The following is an 18,629-nucleotide window of genomic DNA, read 5'->3' on the forward strand; positions in this document are numbered from 1 at the left end:
GATGCACCACTAGGTAATGACAAGAAAATCTCTCCTACACCTACAATGTCAAACACCGAACCATCAACCAAGTGCACACAACCAAAGCTTGCTCTAGAGAAAATGCTAAACCACTCACGATGTGGTGTGACGTGGAAAAATGCACCCTCATCTAGCAACCAACGGGGAGAAGTGCCACCTCTCAAAGACATGTAAGCAAGAGGAATGCTAAAGGTGAACGTGACATAATTGTCACTGGCATATGAAGCCACCGCTCAAGTGTCAAAACCATCTTTGCATCTTGCATACATCAGTGTCACTGCCTCATACATCCAAAGCAATGATGCTTAATGGTCCTTGTCATGGTCCTTGTCTGACCACAATGACAACAACGCAGTATCGCCATGAACAAGACCTCCGTCTGTCATGAGTCACGTCTACAAACTCTAAAATGTCACACATATCTTCTAAATGAATGCCAAAAAACCAAACCTATGGCAAGAAATCTTGGGAAAAATATCCCTTGTAGATTGAAAAAAAATCCCAACCATAAACCATGCCAAAAAAGTGGGAGATCGATCAACCACTACACAATCGTAACCATGATCAATGCATCATTTTGATGCTCGTATATACACAGTGTAGCTCTACTAAAGCATTGTATAGCAACAATGTACAACCTCTGCTTGAAACCAAGCAAAGTGAACGCATAAACAAGTGCCACATGATAATGTAGGCACAACGAGTAGCAAAGTCTCAAGATTGGGATAAACAAATCTCACCAAAGCATAAAACGCATAACCGTATGCATAAGTAGAGAGAATGCGTTACTCAATCCAGATCCCACAACAAAACTTCCTACAAGATTTAAAAAATGTGTATAAACTGTACTTATAATTTGTAGAGCCTAAAGTTGTGACTACCTATAACTTGTAGCCACTACGAGAATATACGAGACCACTTGTAACTTGTAGAGCCTAAGTTGTGATTATCTATAACTTGTAGCCACTATGAGAATATACAAATCCCATTCATGTGAGAGTGGGTACAAAGTACACCAATTTGTGTCCAAAGTTGACAAATCCTGTCAAAGTGAGAGTAAAAACTTGATCACTATCAAAGTACAAGACACACTCGACCACTAAACCATCAAAGAGTAAATTGTAGATGTGCACAAAGAATGGCAAGAATTTGGGGGAAAACAGATAGAGTTTCCCATGAACTTTGAGAAAAATCTCAAAAAATATCACCAAAACCGCATAATCATGATTATGAATAGATAGTGTCTTAGTATAGCAAAACCACATATGGTATACATAAATTGCTAAAAGTCACTCTTGAACAAGCGGCTCTATGACAAAGTGTACTTATCCAGAATACCTGTAAACCTATGAATTTGCCATCTACAAGTTGTAACTAGCTCACTCAGTATTTGCATATGCATACATAGCATAAAACCGCACAAAAATGCCTTGGAAAACTCTTTGAAGTAATCCACATAGTCATACATGAGCACATAGCATATGCATCATAATTTGCATCGAAAAAGACGCAACCTATGAGCAAAATGTTGAAATTTGGCACACTACCCATCAAAAAGCAGGTCGACCAAAAATCAAACACATAGGACAATCAACCACCTAGTAGTGGTTAAAGTCACCGTCTGAGACCCGATGTCGCTTGTCGAGAGAAATTGCTCTAGGATGGTTTGCCGGAGCCGCTATGTGTTTAATGTGTGTGGACAAAGGAGGGAAACAAGTCCTCATCGAGGAGACTACGTCAAAGTCAAGCCGCTCTCTCTTGACTTGTCTCCTGGTAACTCGAGGCTAGGATGTCGGGATGTCTAGAAGAGTCCATTGGAGCAAAACCGCAAAACCGCTTTGAAATTGGCATAGGAGGAGAGCGGATGGCAAGCACTCCCTCTCGCTCTTGCTATGTCAAAGCCGGGAATAGAAGTTGATGATGTCTTTCACCGAGCTCTGATATCAGTTGTGAGAGTGTGATGCATGTATGTACGATGTAGGAAGGGAAAGAGGAGGGACGACACAGTGTGGGTGGAACGATCGGGGAACGACCTCTCTCTAGAAGTAGTAGTGAGAGCGGTCTTTATTGTTTGCATTTATACAAGAAATAAGGATAAGTGTGGGTGGCCATATCCAAAGTCCGACCCGGGGTAAGGCACATCGCCTTTACCCCGACAACCTCCTACTGCTTTGATACCAATTGACGAGTGTGTGTGCCCGTTGTCGAGAAGTTTGCGGTCTTGCCACAGGAAAGCACCGAGCTTTTGGCCGTGAGAGTTTCTGAGAGAACTCCAAAAACTATATGAAGGAGTTATACCATAGATGCCATGAAGTCTAGGGTTTGGAAGGAAGTGTAATCAAAGAAGCCCCACTCTTTCTCTCTTGCACTCACACACACAAAGAAAGGACACAAAAGAGAATATAAAAAAAACACAAAGTTGAAAACATCAAGGCTATGGTTGTATCGTATCATGGGTAATATGAAAGGGTTAATAGATGAGTTAATGGCGTTCAATCTTTGCCAACCAAATAGGCTACGAATTTTTCTTTGGAATTTTAATTTTGTTCTTACCATAATATTTATGTTTTGTCTAGTGATTGAGATTAATTTCGTGTACAAATCCTCTTGGTTTATAGCAAGATAACTACACTTATGTCAAAAGAAAAGTTATAGTCTATAAGGGGTAGTATGATGGGATTCGATGAAAGAAGTATTTCATTGAGGCTTTCTGGACCAAAGAAAAACACTATACGTTGTTGAAAGTGTATTTTACGGTTAATCCAAATGTTAATTGTAATAAATCGCACAGAGTGGAAGCGATAGAAATTTACATCATGTGGATTATTCATATAGGATAACTCTAGTATGTGCAAAATGTAGATATGAGAGAAGAGAAGAAAAGAGCAAGGAGAATCTAGAATTTACAGAGAAAATGACTTTCTAAGAGAGAGAAATAGGTATGGTTAAGGAGATTAAACTAGATATATATATGTTGGATTAGAGATGAAAAAAAAGACAACAAGAAACCAACAAAATATCAAAGTAAAACACATCTTACTTGACAACTCTTTGGGAGTTATTCACAACTTTGATGGAGAGAGAAGAAGAGGGAAGACTTCAAGCCTTGATTGATTCACCAAGTTCAAGACCTTCTTTGATTAGAGTTGATCTTCCAATGATAGCTTACAAGATTGACTAGTCTTCCTCCAGGAGCAAGTGTAGACTTAGGCTTATGTTTATGGCTAAGTACAATTAGGCATCAATCCTCGCACTCCCTCATGAATGTTTTTCAAGGAAGAAGAGGTCCCCTTTTATAGGTGAAGGGAACCCCCAAGGCTACACAAGAAAGAGAAGAGCCAGTGTGAGCAGGATACGGCAGCAAAGTTTGAAATGGGTTGTCCCTGCATGATGTGGGCAGACTAGGGTCCACCATTTTGATCATATCTCCTCAACCGTGGCTCCAAATAGAAAAGTAAAAATAGAGGCAAAAAATTCAGCCCATAAGCTACGATTTCTATTTTATATATTTTTTCCAATTTGGATTAGAACCTTGTGTAAAAAAATCATCAAAATATGATACATTTATGGCAGCAAAAGTCTTCTTGTGGTCCCCTTAGCCTAGACTTTCATTTGATTCCAATGGACACCTCATGCAATATGAAAGCATGACATTCCTCTTTGACAAAGTTTTGTAATCATCCTTGCAATAATGCAGTAAAATAGGTGTATCTTTGAAAATCATGCAAGTTAGTGTCCCACTAGGATTTGATTCCTTCCTAGTAGCTATAAAAGAAATATTAAAAAAATACATAGAATATATATATATATTGAAAGTTACCCTAGAAATAGGATTTAAGTAGGGTGTGAGATGACAATGAGATAGTATAAAGAAAGAACCAATGTTTTTTGCCTCAAGTTAAAGAGGCGGAGCTATTGACGCTTTTTCCCATAGTACTTTCTAATGGTAATGTAAGAAATGGATCAGTGTCTTCTCTTCTCTTAAACATTTTGATTCTTTTTCCTGTAATGGGAACCCTTACTTCTGTACCGTTTAGTTCAGACAAGCTATAAGTAGCATTTTCATGCACATGATTTACAACATACGGTCCAAACCGTCTTTTTGAGAACTTACGCATGACTGTGTGATGCTTATCAAGGCTACTATCATACACTAAAACCTAGTCACCTTTGTCAATTTCTTTGCTCATGAGCCGATGTCACTTATCAAAGTAGTCCTTGTTTTTCAACCTTGCATTTTTGTGTTGTTCTTTTGTAGCCTCAATGTCTCTAGGTCTTATCTCTAGTTGCCTTATGTGCAATGCAAGGAGACCTTCCCTGCTAAGCCCCTCTTGCCAATGTAGTACATTCCATGTGGTAATTGTATCTTCAATCGGCCTCACTAGCTTTTGACCATACATGAGCTCCGCATGCATACAGCCAGTTAGATAAGTGTTGTACGATCAGCCCATAAAGCATATGGCAACAGTTTTGGCTACTCACCTGTGAGTGCACAAATGTGGTGCGTGTGCGGAGAGTGAGAAGGGGAGAGAGAGAGAGAGTACATAGGAATGCAGGGTGGAGCTCCCAGATCTCACCGTATGAGCACAATGTGAGAATGAGTGAGAGCTCCTTATTCTTTGTATGTATGAAGAATAAGGAGATAAATGTGGACGGCCGGACACTGGCCGACGGACACGGGCAAAGCACGATGAGGCACACTGCTTTTACTTAACATTCTCCCACTAAAGGCTGTGTACCAATAAGTTGCGAGAAGATTAGCCTACAACTAGTATATACAAGAGGTTAGAGAAGACGACTCTCAACCTATGCTCACTGGCTCACTCTGTAACCGCTCTAGTGTAGATGCAACATGCATACCACTAGCGCTAGAGCTATAATGACACTCCTGATACAGGTATCAAGTAAAGACATGCATGGCTCCACAATGCACAATGTCAGTGCCAGTCATCACATGACTGACAACTCCCATTGAAAATGCACCAATCGCATAAGCAAGATCAGGTCTCGAGACCAAAAGGTCAGACATGAGAGACCAGAAGCTGAAGAAACATGCACTATGTGTGCCAACCTATCCCTGTCAGCAACCTCATTGCCATATGCATCCTCATCAGGAACCACCTGACTATGTATCACCATGTCAGCACATCGTCTGGCAAAGGCATATCTGCTGAGAATGACTGCGAAACCAAAAAATTAGTACCATCACAATTACACACAACTGTCTGAAGGACACTATCGCCCTCAACGTATCAGACGCATCATAGAACAATGCATCGGTCTCTGGCTCAATTGATGTCACCTCAACTGGTGACTGACAAAGCTGTGCATCCCCAGAGATACCACTGTCTACATGAAGGTCACCACAAGACAAATGCACAACCTGCTCTCCATGTAGCACATCCACAAAAGAGACACGTCTCATCTCTCGCTCCAAACATGGCTGCAAATACACAGAGACTACACTACCTCGTGTGTCAGAAATATGCAAAGGGTATCCCAGACCACTCCTAGCACCTCTGGCTATCACTAGTGATCCCTTATGCATCTGGAATGACCACTCTCCAAGCAATACACGATGTCCACTACTCTGCAACTAATGCACTGAAACGAGACTCTGGCTGAGTCTTGGTACATAACGTACATCTTGTAGCATAAGCAATGCACTGCTAGGTAAAGACATGCATACATCTCCAGCACCGTCTATGTCATATGATGAACCATCATCAAACTGCACACAACCAAGTCTCTCACTAGAGAAAGAGCAAACAAATCATGTTGTGGCGTCACATGAAAAACTACATGCTCGTCTAGTAGAAAACGCGTAGACAATGTGCTATCCCAAGACACAAAGTAGTATGAAGGAAAGTTAGACTCAAAAGTGACATGTCCGTCACATGCATACTTTCTAGCATCTGTCCTCATAGTAGCACCACGCATCTGCCTTTTCCTTGCTTCATACGCCTGTAGCAATGGCGCCTAGTGTGCCCTGTGTGACCGCAATGCCAACAACGCAAGTATAGGCAAGAACAAGATCGTCGTCTCTCAAAAGTCACCGTAGTGGACTCTACACTGTCACACATATCTGCAACCATAAGTGATTGGCTAAGAACCAAAGTATGGCGAGAAATCTGGGAAAAATTTGGCAAAATCTCCCCTATAAACTGAGCAAAACCTCAAGTACAATCTCAACCATAAACCATGCCAAATTGGCAACAAAGTGGGAGGTAACTTGACCACTACACAATGCTCAAAAGCATGATCAATCACATCAAACTCGGTGCTCACATATGCATAAAACTACTCCACAATCTGCAAACTTTGCAAGCATAAACTGGGACAAATTGCTCAACCGAGCGTAAAGTGCATAACCATATACGCAAGTAGAGAGCAAACTAGCTCAAAACGCGTCTCACAAGAGAAATTACTTGCAAAAATCTATAAAAACCTGTGAAACCTGTGACTAGCGTGTCTTGTGGCCACACAAGCAAGTGCAAATCCTCACTCCTACGAGAGTGGGTACAAGAACACCAAACCGTGTCCAAATTGAGAAAACCTGTCAAAAGTGAGATTAAACACTCGATCACTGTCAAAGTGGGAATATATCGACCACTGTATAAGATGGCATAAGACTGCAAACTTTTATGGAGAAAATATGGGGAAAAACAAACAAAAGTTCCTTTGCAAAATGAGTCAAAACTCAATGCAAACCGCAAGCCCAAAAATTGCAGATAACTACCAGAGTGGGAGTCAACTTGGGAGTCAACTTGACTACTAAACCATCAGAGAGCAAACTGCGAATACGCATAAACCATGGTGAGAAATCTTGAGAAAAATGGCAGAGTTTTCCTTGGAAATTGAGCAAAAGCTCAAAAAAAAAATCACCAAATATGCATGACACTAGAAACTGTCTCAGTAGCAAAATCCACAAATGGTCTACATGCAATGCCAAAAGCCTGACAAACTGGCTCACTCCTGATCGAGTAGCTCTATGGATGTGTACCTGTCCAAAAAACACTACAAACCTACTATCTGTGAGTTGTGGCTATCTCAAACTATCCACATAATGCATACATAGCATGAAACTGCACAAAATCGTGCTAAAAAAGCTCTCTGAAATGATCCACATAGTCAAACAATGCGCATGAAACTGCATTCGGATGTGTAACAATCAGAAAGTCACATCCCAAAGTATCACTTGCATACGCAAAAACAAGGTGAACTCTCTCTCAAATAGCACCACAATGTGCCATACATAGCCAAAGATGCAAACAACATCACTCTCTACACTATAGGAATCAGACTACAAAACCTCGATATTTCGAGATTGTTGACAGGCTGCTGCAAAAAATTTAGTGCTCAGAATTTCAAAATTCTGATATAAGCAACGCATCCAAAACATGCCAAAACCTTGGGGTAGGCTCCTGGATCACATGTATCCAAGTTTGGTGTGAGAGATATGCCAAAAACCTCTGTTTTTGGCCCAAAAATGCAGCATAAACTTGTTGTTGTTGCACCTGCTGTAATTTAGAGTAGAATTTCAAAAAATGGACATCACCATCATGTCCGTAATGTGCCAAAAACCCAACCTAGACTCTTGGATCATATCCATTCGACGTCGTGTGACGGAGATATGCAAAAACACTGTTTCGAGAGCCAAAAACAGCAAAAACGAGCTGCAACACTTCTTGTTCCTCTCTTTCTTTGCAAAATTCAGCAATGGCTTGCTACACAAGCTGAATATACATGCCTAAGCTGAGATGTAAATCCCTGGTGGGACTGCCTGGGATGAACCTCCTCCCTTTAAATAGCCCCCCGGCCTCATTCCCTATCCACACTCGTAGCCGGCCCCTTGGGCTTAGTCCTTGACCATCGGGCATTGCCCTTGGCATGACATTACTCCCCCCTCGGAGAAGCGTTTTTGTCCTCGAAAACAAGAGTAATGATACACTAATATTTTCCACAGTGGCATCCTTCAAGGATCCAATTGTTTGCTTGACCGAAACACAGTTCAGTAGGAGGTTTAATGAAACCAAGAGTAACATCTTGATTTTCCACATTGTTGTCCATTCGTAACCATCTTGTGGTACCAGTTCCTAGCCTTGCTCCACATTGGCTAAACCGAACTCCTTGAGTCCCTACACCATGTTGTATCCCATGTGACAACATGTGCCAAATAAACCCTACAAGTGGGTCTATAACTGCATAATGCAAGAACTTATGTTGGACACTACAGACCAAACTGCTTGGCTCTTAGATGACCGTGTCATTTCTCTTAAGAGCAAAAATGGATGAAAACATACTTCATGTATTCTACATGGAAAAGCAACAAAAAAGAAACAAAACCAAATCAGATGCGTACCTGGAGGTTGAACATAGTGTTCACTTATCCGTAGCGAAAGGCACCTGCCCAAATTTCTCGCCTGCCAAGGCCTGGGAGTGCTAGCTGAAAATTAGTGGGGGGCAAGTAGTATTGCACATGTAATCATGGGTGTTGCCTTTGCAATCCTAACCCCTCGGTTAAAATCTACATTGTCAAACCATGTGGTTAGACTTTTGTAAGGAAACTGCTCAACTAGTAGCCAACAGGATCTGAATTCAATTGTGGATGTTGAAATTATCCACTACTCCTTGGCAGCTTATGAACTTCTTTTCTTGAAAGTGCAAGTGTGATGGGTCCAAGAATTGACCATCAACTCTTACGAAGTGATTTAGTAATCACGAGCCGGGTCTTACCCCAAAACTGACTCATATAGGCACCTTTAGTGCTAAGAGGAGCTCCACTGAAGTTGGAGTTGTATTCACAACTAGATCTTTATCACACCCAAAAATTCATAATCTGGGGTGTGTGTGTACAGTCGTGTGGTTTGAAATGCTGGCTTCATCCGTACACCTTGGTAGAGATAAGCCCTTACGAGTTTAAGACGTTTTTAAAAAAAAAAACCAACTTGACTTTCACACTTAAAGTGTGGAGTGCTAAAATAATGTCCAAAATATCACTAATGGTAAGACTCTTGCTTGTCCATTATAATCAATGGGTACTCAACTGAATAGAATTTTTTGATCTTGAAAGGAATTACTTATGGATTACCAACAGATGGCTCTTAGCCTTTTCAAAATAGGTGTCAATAGATGGCTCTTATCCCTTCATGTTACCTTATTGACATAGAAAGATTGCAATAAAATCATGCCTCGTTTCACCTTTTCCGCATAGAAGTTGGAAAAAGAGAGAGAGAGAGAGAGAGAGAGAGAGAGAGAGAGAGAGAGAGAGAGAGAGAGAGAGAGAGAGAGAGAGAGAGAGAATGATGGGCTAAGGAAATCCCCTTAGGTTAATGTGTTGTATGCCCCATGCATATGATCCCATGTAGACCATGTCTATGTTGTAGCTTATCCTATAAGCTTACAACTACACGCCCTGTAGAGAAAGGCTTAGTGTATCCTATAAGCATACACCTATGTACTTGTACCATGCCCTCGTAGACAGAGGTACTAGAAGTCACATCTTGACCCACTGACCTTGTATGTGAGCGTAACCATACCAGGGTAACTTTAAACACGGCACTTTGCCTATAAATGATATAAAAAATGTTTGAAAATATTAGCTACTTACCTTGTCCTTGACAAAGTATTTAGTGTTATAGCAGAAGTGTATGCAATGATGGGTGTTGTACGGCCATTGTACTAGTATGCCATGCATACATATCAAAAAATGAAATGATAAGCTCTTGGCTTTAATAGCAGTTTCAACCATGTGAGTTGTTGGCAAACGTGCCTTGCATGATTACACTGGCATGGATACATCACAATGCACCGTGGCGGAAACTGTGAGCTTATATCCACATAGTGTCAAAGATGTGTGCCATTATCAATGATCTGAAGTCAATCGATAATCCCTGGCCACATAAGAGAAGCCGTACTGCACATGAAGAGAAACAAAGCACTTTGCTTTGTACAGTGGCTTCTTAGGGAGTCTGCCCAAGCACTTTGCTTTGCACAACAGAGAGATCTTTTCCAAAATTAAAAGTAAAACATAGACAAAAACAAGAGTAACTTGAAATTGACTAACCTTGTCACCCACTTGTGGATAGGTTTCTAGTAGTGCGCTCGAAACCGGCGCATAGCCATATATGCGAATAACTTGAGCGTTGTCGGATGTTGTCAGGACACCGGCAAGGCCGGACTAGACAAGGGCAAGGCCGGGCTAGGCAGTGTGGAAAGGGATTCTAACTACGGCAAAGGGCCAGGGCCATGCTATATAGTGGGTGGTTGGGTAGTGGACTCCTAGGTTCTAGTTCCCCTTGTCTAACATTGGTATCAAGAGATCGGTTCTTTTTTTGGGAAAGGCACAGCCGTGGAGGAGGGGAGCCACACAAACTTGCATGACTTTTTGCATGTTGGGGTCAAGGGAGCGTGGAGCACACCTCCTGTGAGAAGGACAACAAGCCAAAAACCGTGGACAACTCCCCTTGCAAGGAGAAGCCGCCGAGGCGGGAACTACACCAAACACAGCCCTTGCAGGCTCTACGGCATCATGCCGGGCGGGGGAGTAATTCTGGACCTAGGGCTGAAGCCCCTTGCACCCTGCAGCGACCGCCAATGCTTCATCTTTATTGCCACAGGGTGATACACACCCCACCTCAAGCAAGGAGCTCCGATTCCGGAGTTGGTAAGCAGTAAGCATCGATCCAAGGGAATCAAAGGCAGGGCCGGTAAACACACACACCCACACCAATTCTCTGCGTATTACCGGCAGAAACTCGGAAATTTAATAAAAGCATTCCGATGAGAGTTCAAAGTACCATTATCTTCCAAAATCAATTAACGGTTGCACGCATAATTGATTTGGCTACCAAGGAATTAAGGAATTCCCTATACGGCGGACATTACGGATTGATTTTCATCGGGATACTATCGATTTTGATGGAATTAGCAAGGCTAATTGCACTTTGCAAGTGCTCTCAATCTCAGGTATTTTTTTGACTATTCCTTGCACCGCACTGTGTCGCCATGGATTCAGATATCAATATGACTTTTGATTTAGAGAAAAGTACGCCTGACCTTGCCCATGATGGCCCGCGGCTGGATCCTCTCAAGGAGAGTATCCGCGATGCTACGGCAGGTGATGACACTTACGAATTGCTCGACATTCAAGAATTTCGTGCACTTCAGACACGTATGTCAGTCATGGATGAAAATTTTAAAGCTTTAAATGCAAATGTCACTAAACTATCCACATTAGTGATTCAATTAATGCAACAGCAGTCCAAAAGTCTTGCTAACACACACATGCATGAGCACGTTGCTACACAAGGGCAAGGCCCAACAACTGATATTTTGCACACTCGATTAGTTGTTCAAAAACACCAAACCATCGATTTTTAAGGGAGAAGACCGATGCAAGAAGCTTGATGCAGCTCCGAAGAACTACTCTGCTTATGAGCGAGAACTCTATATGCAATAGTGTCTGCCTTACAAACATGGCAGCATTATCTGTATGGTGCTCAATTTGAGATTGTGTTTGACTATGAAAGCATCAAAGGGTTTACACAACAAATGGATTTGAAGGGTCATAAAGCTAGGTGGGCCGAGATTCTTCAGGAATATGTCACCAAGCTAAGGTATCGTAAAGGTCGATACAATGTGGTGGCTGATGCTCTAAGTCGTATGCTGGAGATCAATTCTCTCTTGTTCACAGTACGTTGTAGTGAATTTTTGGATTCTCTCAAAGGAAAATATGAGCAGGATGAAGCATATTCCAAAGTGTGGAGCCATGTTCAAATGAGGGATCCTTGTCACTCCAATGATGGTAGTGTAACGTTAACCTCCACACCTAGTTCTCCTGTATCGAGTGATGAACTATAGTGATGGGAGCATTTCACAATCGACAATGGGTACCTACTCCATAAGGGGAGAGTTTGTGTACCGACGGACACAAACATTCGGCGCCAAATTTTTTATGAATGTCATGATAGTCCAAGTGCAGGGCACCCGGGTATTAGAAAAACTTATGCTCTCGTACGACGATAGTTTTAATGGCCAAGTATATATGGCTTTGTTCAAGCTTATGTCTTGCATTGCCAAAAATGTCAAGTTAACAAAGCAGAGCGCCTGAGGACTCCTACATCCTTTGGAGATTCCCAATGGAAAATGGGAAAGCATCTCTATGGACTTTATTGTGGGTTTACCAACCACTGTACGAGGTCATGACTCGATATGGGTGGTCGTAGACCAGTTGACCAAACTATGTAAGTTTATTCCCACCAAATCAATGGTTAAGACACCAGAACTAGCCAAGTTATTTGTGGACAATCTATACAACTTGTATGGTTTGCCAAGTAACATTGTTAGTGACCGTGATCCCAAGTTGAACAGTCACTTCTAGAGGGCTGTGTTTAAACGATTGGGTACACAACTGAACCTCAGTACAGCCGATCATCCAAAAACAGATGGTCAGACTGAACGAGTTAACCAAGTGCTAGAGGATATGCTAAGAGCATACGTCAACAAAAAATAGTCAGACTGGGAAGAATACTTACCTATTCTCGAGTTTGCCTACAACAATACTAAGCATGTCACAACTGGATTTAGTCCTTTCATGCTCATGTATGGGTTTCAACTTAGGTCACCTGTTACGGTGGGGCTAGCAACCAAAAAGCTCCAACAGGTTAAGGATTTTCTTCAAGACCACATGGACATGCTAAAACTCGCTCGTCAGAACGTCCGACAAGCACAGGATTGGTATAAGAAGTATGCTAATGAGAAACGTCGGCAAGTTACCTTCGAGGAAGGGGAGGAAGTATTTTCACGTGTGCCAGAACATTCAAAAATTCTAAAAATTGGACCAACACCTAAATTATCTCCTGGATATTGGGGGCCTTTCAAAATACTCAAGCGAGGAGGTGATCGTGCCTACAAATTATTGCTACCTGCACATTCTCGTATTCATCCGGTGTTTCATGTAAGTCATTTACGTAAGCGGTTACATGGGGACGACAATGTCATTGACCAACAGATTTTGGTTGATTTCATTGAACCTCCTACCTTACCGCATGAACCTGAACGTGTTCTCAATTATCACGAGTTATGTACATGTCATCACGTATGTCAACCAGCCTTAATCAAGTGGAAAGACCGACCTGAGGAAGGTGTCACTTGGGAAAACATTAGTGTTCTTAAGAAAATGTTTCCCACTTTTGTTTTCGAGGGCGAAAACTCTTCTTAAGGGGGGAGTAATGTCAGGACACCAACAAGGCCGGACTAGACAAGGGCAAAGGCCAGGCTAGGCAGTGTGGAAAGGGAGTCCAACTAGGGCAAAAAAGGGCCAGGGGCCATGCTATATAGTGGGTGGTTGGGTGGTGGACTCCTAGGTTCTAGTTCCCCTTGTCTAATAGATGTACCGTACATGCCTTCTTGGCTTTGTTTAATCCGATCTAGAGAGTGAAAACATGTAGACATGTTGCAAAGACTCCCAAGTTTGTATGCTAATAGCATATTCCGAACGCTGGATGCTACTAGGCTATATGTCTAAGAGGGAAGCCTTGCTTCCTTGGTGACTTGTAGGCAATGGTCGGCCTTGTTGAGGTCCCTGAGCCTTCTTGATCAAGGATAGTAACAGGTTGTGCCGATCTCCTTTGGGCGTATGGGGCACCATGCTCCCAATTTATGACCGTGTCGAGGAGGATGCCATATTGGAAGCATAAAATCACGACAAGCAATAAGTAGCTAAAAAACAAAGCGTACCTGTAATCATTGTCAATTACCCTTGGAAACGTATTGGATGCAGCATGTCAACATTGGATTGTACAAAAAAAACTAGCCAGCCATGCCTAGCATCTTTAATGGACATGCCACAGGCCTTGTCTGTACCTGGAAACTCTATTCTTATAGAAATACGCAGCAAAACGTCTTGCATTTGGTCGTAGTCGAAATGTCTTTACCGATGCCGCTACATGATTCCCTACTCATGCCCGTGCATGCATCCACAAATAACCATGGAGCAATTAGCTCCATATACTACAAGCTTGGTCTGTATCTACATGCCATTATTGCAATGCAATCGTGTCGTTGTAGCAATATAAATTTTGAAGATCCTGCCATGGAATTCTGGAGAACTTGTTGATCTGCAAAGACAAAACAAAGTGCTTTGCAAATTGCCATAATTTTCATATTATCGAATCTGTTACATGATTTACGGCTCATGCCTTGCATGCTAATGATCCGTTGTGATCTTTGTACTCAAGGGCAAATCGCATACACTGTATTGCACGCATGCAATGATCGTCCATACGGAATTACCTTCACAATTTGTCTCACCCAAAAATGTCAAAACCTTGTCGTGATGGGATAAAAAATTCTGTAACGCAAAAAAATCATGCAACTCATGACGCCTTTGGCAGCTACGATGTTGACCTCACCTTTGGAATGGGGGGAGGGGGGTGTGCAATGTGGGCACCCTTCCTTGGCCAAAAAAAAGGGAAAAAAAAAGGTCCAAAGCCCAACCTTTAGGGCTTCTTGGTGGGAAAATAAACTTGCTGCAACAGTGATGGCGTGCAGAGGATGTTGCACGAGAGAGAGAGAGAGAGAGAGAGAGAGAGAGAGAGAGAGAGAGAGAGAGAGAGAGAGAGAGAGAGAGAGAGAGAGAGAGAGAGAGAGAGAGAGAGAGAGAGAGAGAGAGAGAGAGAGAGAGAGAGAGAGAGAGAGAGAGAGAGAGAGAGAGAGAGAGAGAGAGAGCAATTGCCCTGCTGTGCCCCGGCCTTCGAGCCTGTGACGCAAGTTGCACCCCTCGGCCTTATGCTCACATCGAGCCCATCTGCACGTGATTTGGCTTGGGTGCACCTGTGTCTCTTCCCCTCGTTTGGGACTGTGCCTGTGGCCCTTTCACGGCTTGTCTTCAATCCCTGCTAAGTGACCATGCCCTCGCAGCCAAGCCTCGGCTTCTTCTTCTCCACCATGCAAGCATGCAAAAATCCTCCCCCAATCTTGAGGACCGCGCCCTTCATGACGAGAGAGAGAGAGAGAGAGAGAGAGAGAGAGAGAGAGAGAGAGAGAGAGAGAGAGAGAGAGAGAGAGAGAGAGAGAGAGAGAGAGAGAGAGAGAGAGAGAAGAGAGAGATTCTTTCCACCGTGCAAGACCATCTTCCCCCTTCCTCCATAGCTCCCTCCTCCACCGAGCTCTGATACCAGTGTAAAGCCCTCGATGGGACTGCCAAGAATGAACCTCCCAACCTCCCTTTAAATAGCCCCTTGGGCCTCATTCCCTGTCGACACTTGTAGCCGGCCCCTTGGGCCTGGTCCTTGACCACCGAGCATTGCCCTTGGCATGACATGAGATCTGACACCGTCGAGCCATATCCACCGTCACCGAGCTCAAGCAGGCACAGCTGAGCTCTGTCGCTTTTGTCTCACCGGGAAGCCATCGCACGCGCGTCGCCGAAGCTCTGATACCAATTGTGAGTGCACAAATGTGGTGCATGTGTGGAGAGAGAGAGAGAGAGAGAGAGAGAGAGAGAGAGAGAGAGAGAGAGAGAGAGAGAGAGAGAGAGAGAGAGAGAGAGAGAGAGAGAGAGAGTACACGAGAATGTGGGGTGGAGCTCCCAAATCTCACTGTATGAGCACAATGTGAGAATGAGTGAGAGCACCTTATTCTTTGTATGTATAAAGAATAAGGAGATAAATGTGGGCGGCCGGACATTGGCCGGCGGACACGGGCAAAGCACGGTGAGGCACACTGCCTTTACCTAACATTATCCCACTAAAGACTGTGTGTTGATAAATAAAGAGATAAATATGGATGGCCAAACACTGGTCGGCAGACACGGGCAAAGCACGGTGAGGCACACCGCCTTTACCTAACATCATGAACTCTTCCTTTGCAAGCCTTGGCCAAAGCTTTGATGATAGGAGGATGCCCTCTTTCACTCTTTTCATTGCCTTCAAGTTTGTAAGTTGTAGTAAGAGAAATCTTGATTCCTAATCTGGAAAAGAACTCCCTTGCTTCATCGGCATCCAGTTCACCTTTGTCTGCAATGATCTTTCCCACACAACCATAATGGCAAATCACCTCATCAAGAAGGAATTTGCATACAGCTTCTGTGGTTTTAGCTCTTAATACTCGCCCTTCAACCTGGTTAGTTAGGTCCTCTCGTGCAAGAACTAAGTATCTCATCTGCCAGAGTCCTAAAGGCATTGTGACTAGATCCACAACCCATTTATAGTGCATGGCTAGTGGATATGTAGGGTGAAATCCATCACGATGTCGAACATTTGAATACATTTGACAAGTTACACATGACTCTACAAATTGAGATACATCTTTATACATACCCTTCCACGAGTATTTTCCTTTCAACTTGGAGAAGGTTGCCCACACAGCCCCGTGTCCAACCCATAGACTCTCATGAAACTCTTGCATGACCTTTACTTGAGTCTCTTTTTTACATATAACACTTTGTGGTGTAGCACCCTCTTGTTTAGGATGCTTTCACAAGTAAACATCCCTCAAAAAGTACCCATATGCTTTCTTGCGTATCCTCCTGGATTCATGTTCAGACCAATCATCATGTTTTGCTAGAGTACTCAAGTAGCTTCCAATAAGAAGCCAATCACCTTCATAAAGCTCTTTCAAGAACAATTCAAGTGGATTAGTCATGCAGACGTTGTTACCTTTGACATGAGAGATAGAATAGAACTTTGTGCCTACATTATCTCGTCGTCAATCATCTGTGACTCATCTTCAAACCTTGCCCTTGATAGCATATCTACCACTGTATTGTCTTTACCTGCAATGTGCTTAAACTCAAGATTTAAGGACTTAATGTAGGCATTCCACCGCAACATAGCAATGTGTAGCGTTGAACAACTTGTAATCATCCCAAGAAGTGGTAGACATCTGTTTCTACAACCACACATACACCAATCAGGTGTTCTTTTCCATTTTTCAAGGCTGTAACCATACCCCATAGCTCTCTCTTTATCTGTGGATAGTTTCTATGGCGAGCACTTAGTACCTTTGCTCCAAATCTCACCACATACCTGTGTCCTTCTTCATCATCTTGCACTATTGCCCATCCAATCCTTGTAGGACCGGTGTCTATTGTCACAATCATTGACCTTTGACACTCAGTCTACCTTTCTCAAAGTTGGTGTTGACTAGAGAAACTCCTTTAGATTTTTCATAGCTTTTACATGTGCTTCTGTCCATTTAAACTTTTGATTCTTTCTAAGCAATTGATGAAGAGGATCAGCTACATGTGTATAATGTGGAATTAAATAAGATAAAAGATACATGCTCCAAGAAACCTTCTAACCTCAATGATGTTAGTGCATGTTTCTTTCATTCTTTGGATGACATCTACCTTTGTTGGACAAGGTTTCCTACCATATGGCCCACACACGTGCCTCACAATGAGCACTTCATTGACACCAAACATAGACTTTTTTCGTGACAAAGTAAGATTCACTTCTTCCAACCTAGACATAATTTTATCACAATCATTTATGTGATTTTCCACAAACCCGTGAGATCCCCTGAGATCCAAAGCTTCATTTTCTCACTTTTTTCACATCCTTTGATAGACAAATCATCAATGAAAGGCATTTTGATTTGAGGAATAAAGCCACGTAAGACCTTATTCATCCCATTCATCATATGTGCAACCGAGTTGGTTGCTCCCTGCAGCAAGGTACACATCCTTACCAAACCTAAAACTGTCCTCATGGTTGTCAAGTCTTTGCTTTCTATTGCAAGCTGAAATTAATCATACCCTGAGTAGAGGTCCCCCATTGAGTAGATTGCCCACCCTGCAAACGCCTTTGCAAACTCATCCACAATCGGACCTGTACCTACATTTCTAATTGTCACCTTGTTCACTGGTTGCATATCTTGGATGAAGCTAGAGCACCATTCTTCTTTGGAACTGTGAACCACTTGTTTGAGTATGGGGCACAAGAAGGCTCCAAAATCCCCATTTTGTTCTTTTCATTCAATTGCTCTACTAACTTGGGCAAATGAGCCTTTGGAACTGGACTAGGCTGCAGATTCCAAGGTACATGAGGTATTGTAAAAATTACCATAGGAGCTACAATAGAAGCATCAACACATTCTATCTCATGTGGCTCAAATGAAAAGTCTTACCATGCTTTCAAAGTATTTCTTTAAAGCACTTTGTCGCCCCCTGTGTTAGAAACTCCTCGGAACCAATCTGTAACTCTTGAAAAGACTCCTTTGTGAAGGTGTGTCCGATATTTTTAGGATTCTTCACACTTGGTTGCAAAGAAGCATGCTCAATCTTTTCCCTATTGTTGGGTGGTAAGGGTGAACCTACTGTTTCACCTTCTTTGCTACATTCTTGTATTTAGTTTCAACATGGACTTTTGGGCCAACTGTTCGCTTAAAACATTGGTTTTCTTTAAAGGATTCTATGACTTGATACTTTTCAATAGAGCATACTTCCACAACTTCATTTTCAAGATGCAAACTAGAGTCCATTATAGCATCAAGCTCACCCATAGTATCTACAAAAGAAACTTGTTCACACAAACCCAAAACATTTTCAGTAGGCTCTAGCAACCCACTCTCTTTCATGCCTATTTATACATTATGTACATATT

Source organism: Adiantum capillus-veneris, chromosome 8 (assembly GCF_014529385.1).
Source record: "Adiantum capillus-veneris isolate H3 chromosome 8, ASM1452938v2, whole genome shotgun sequence".
NCBI lineage: Eukaryota > Viridiplantae > Streptophyta > Polypodiopsida > Polypodiales > Pteridaceae > Adiantum > Adiantum capillus-veneris.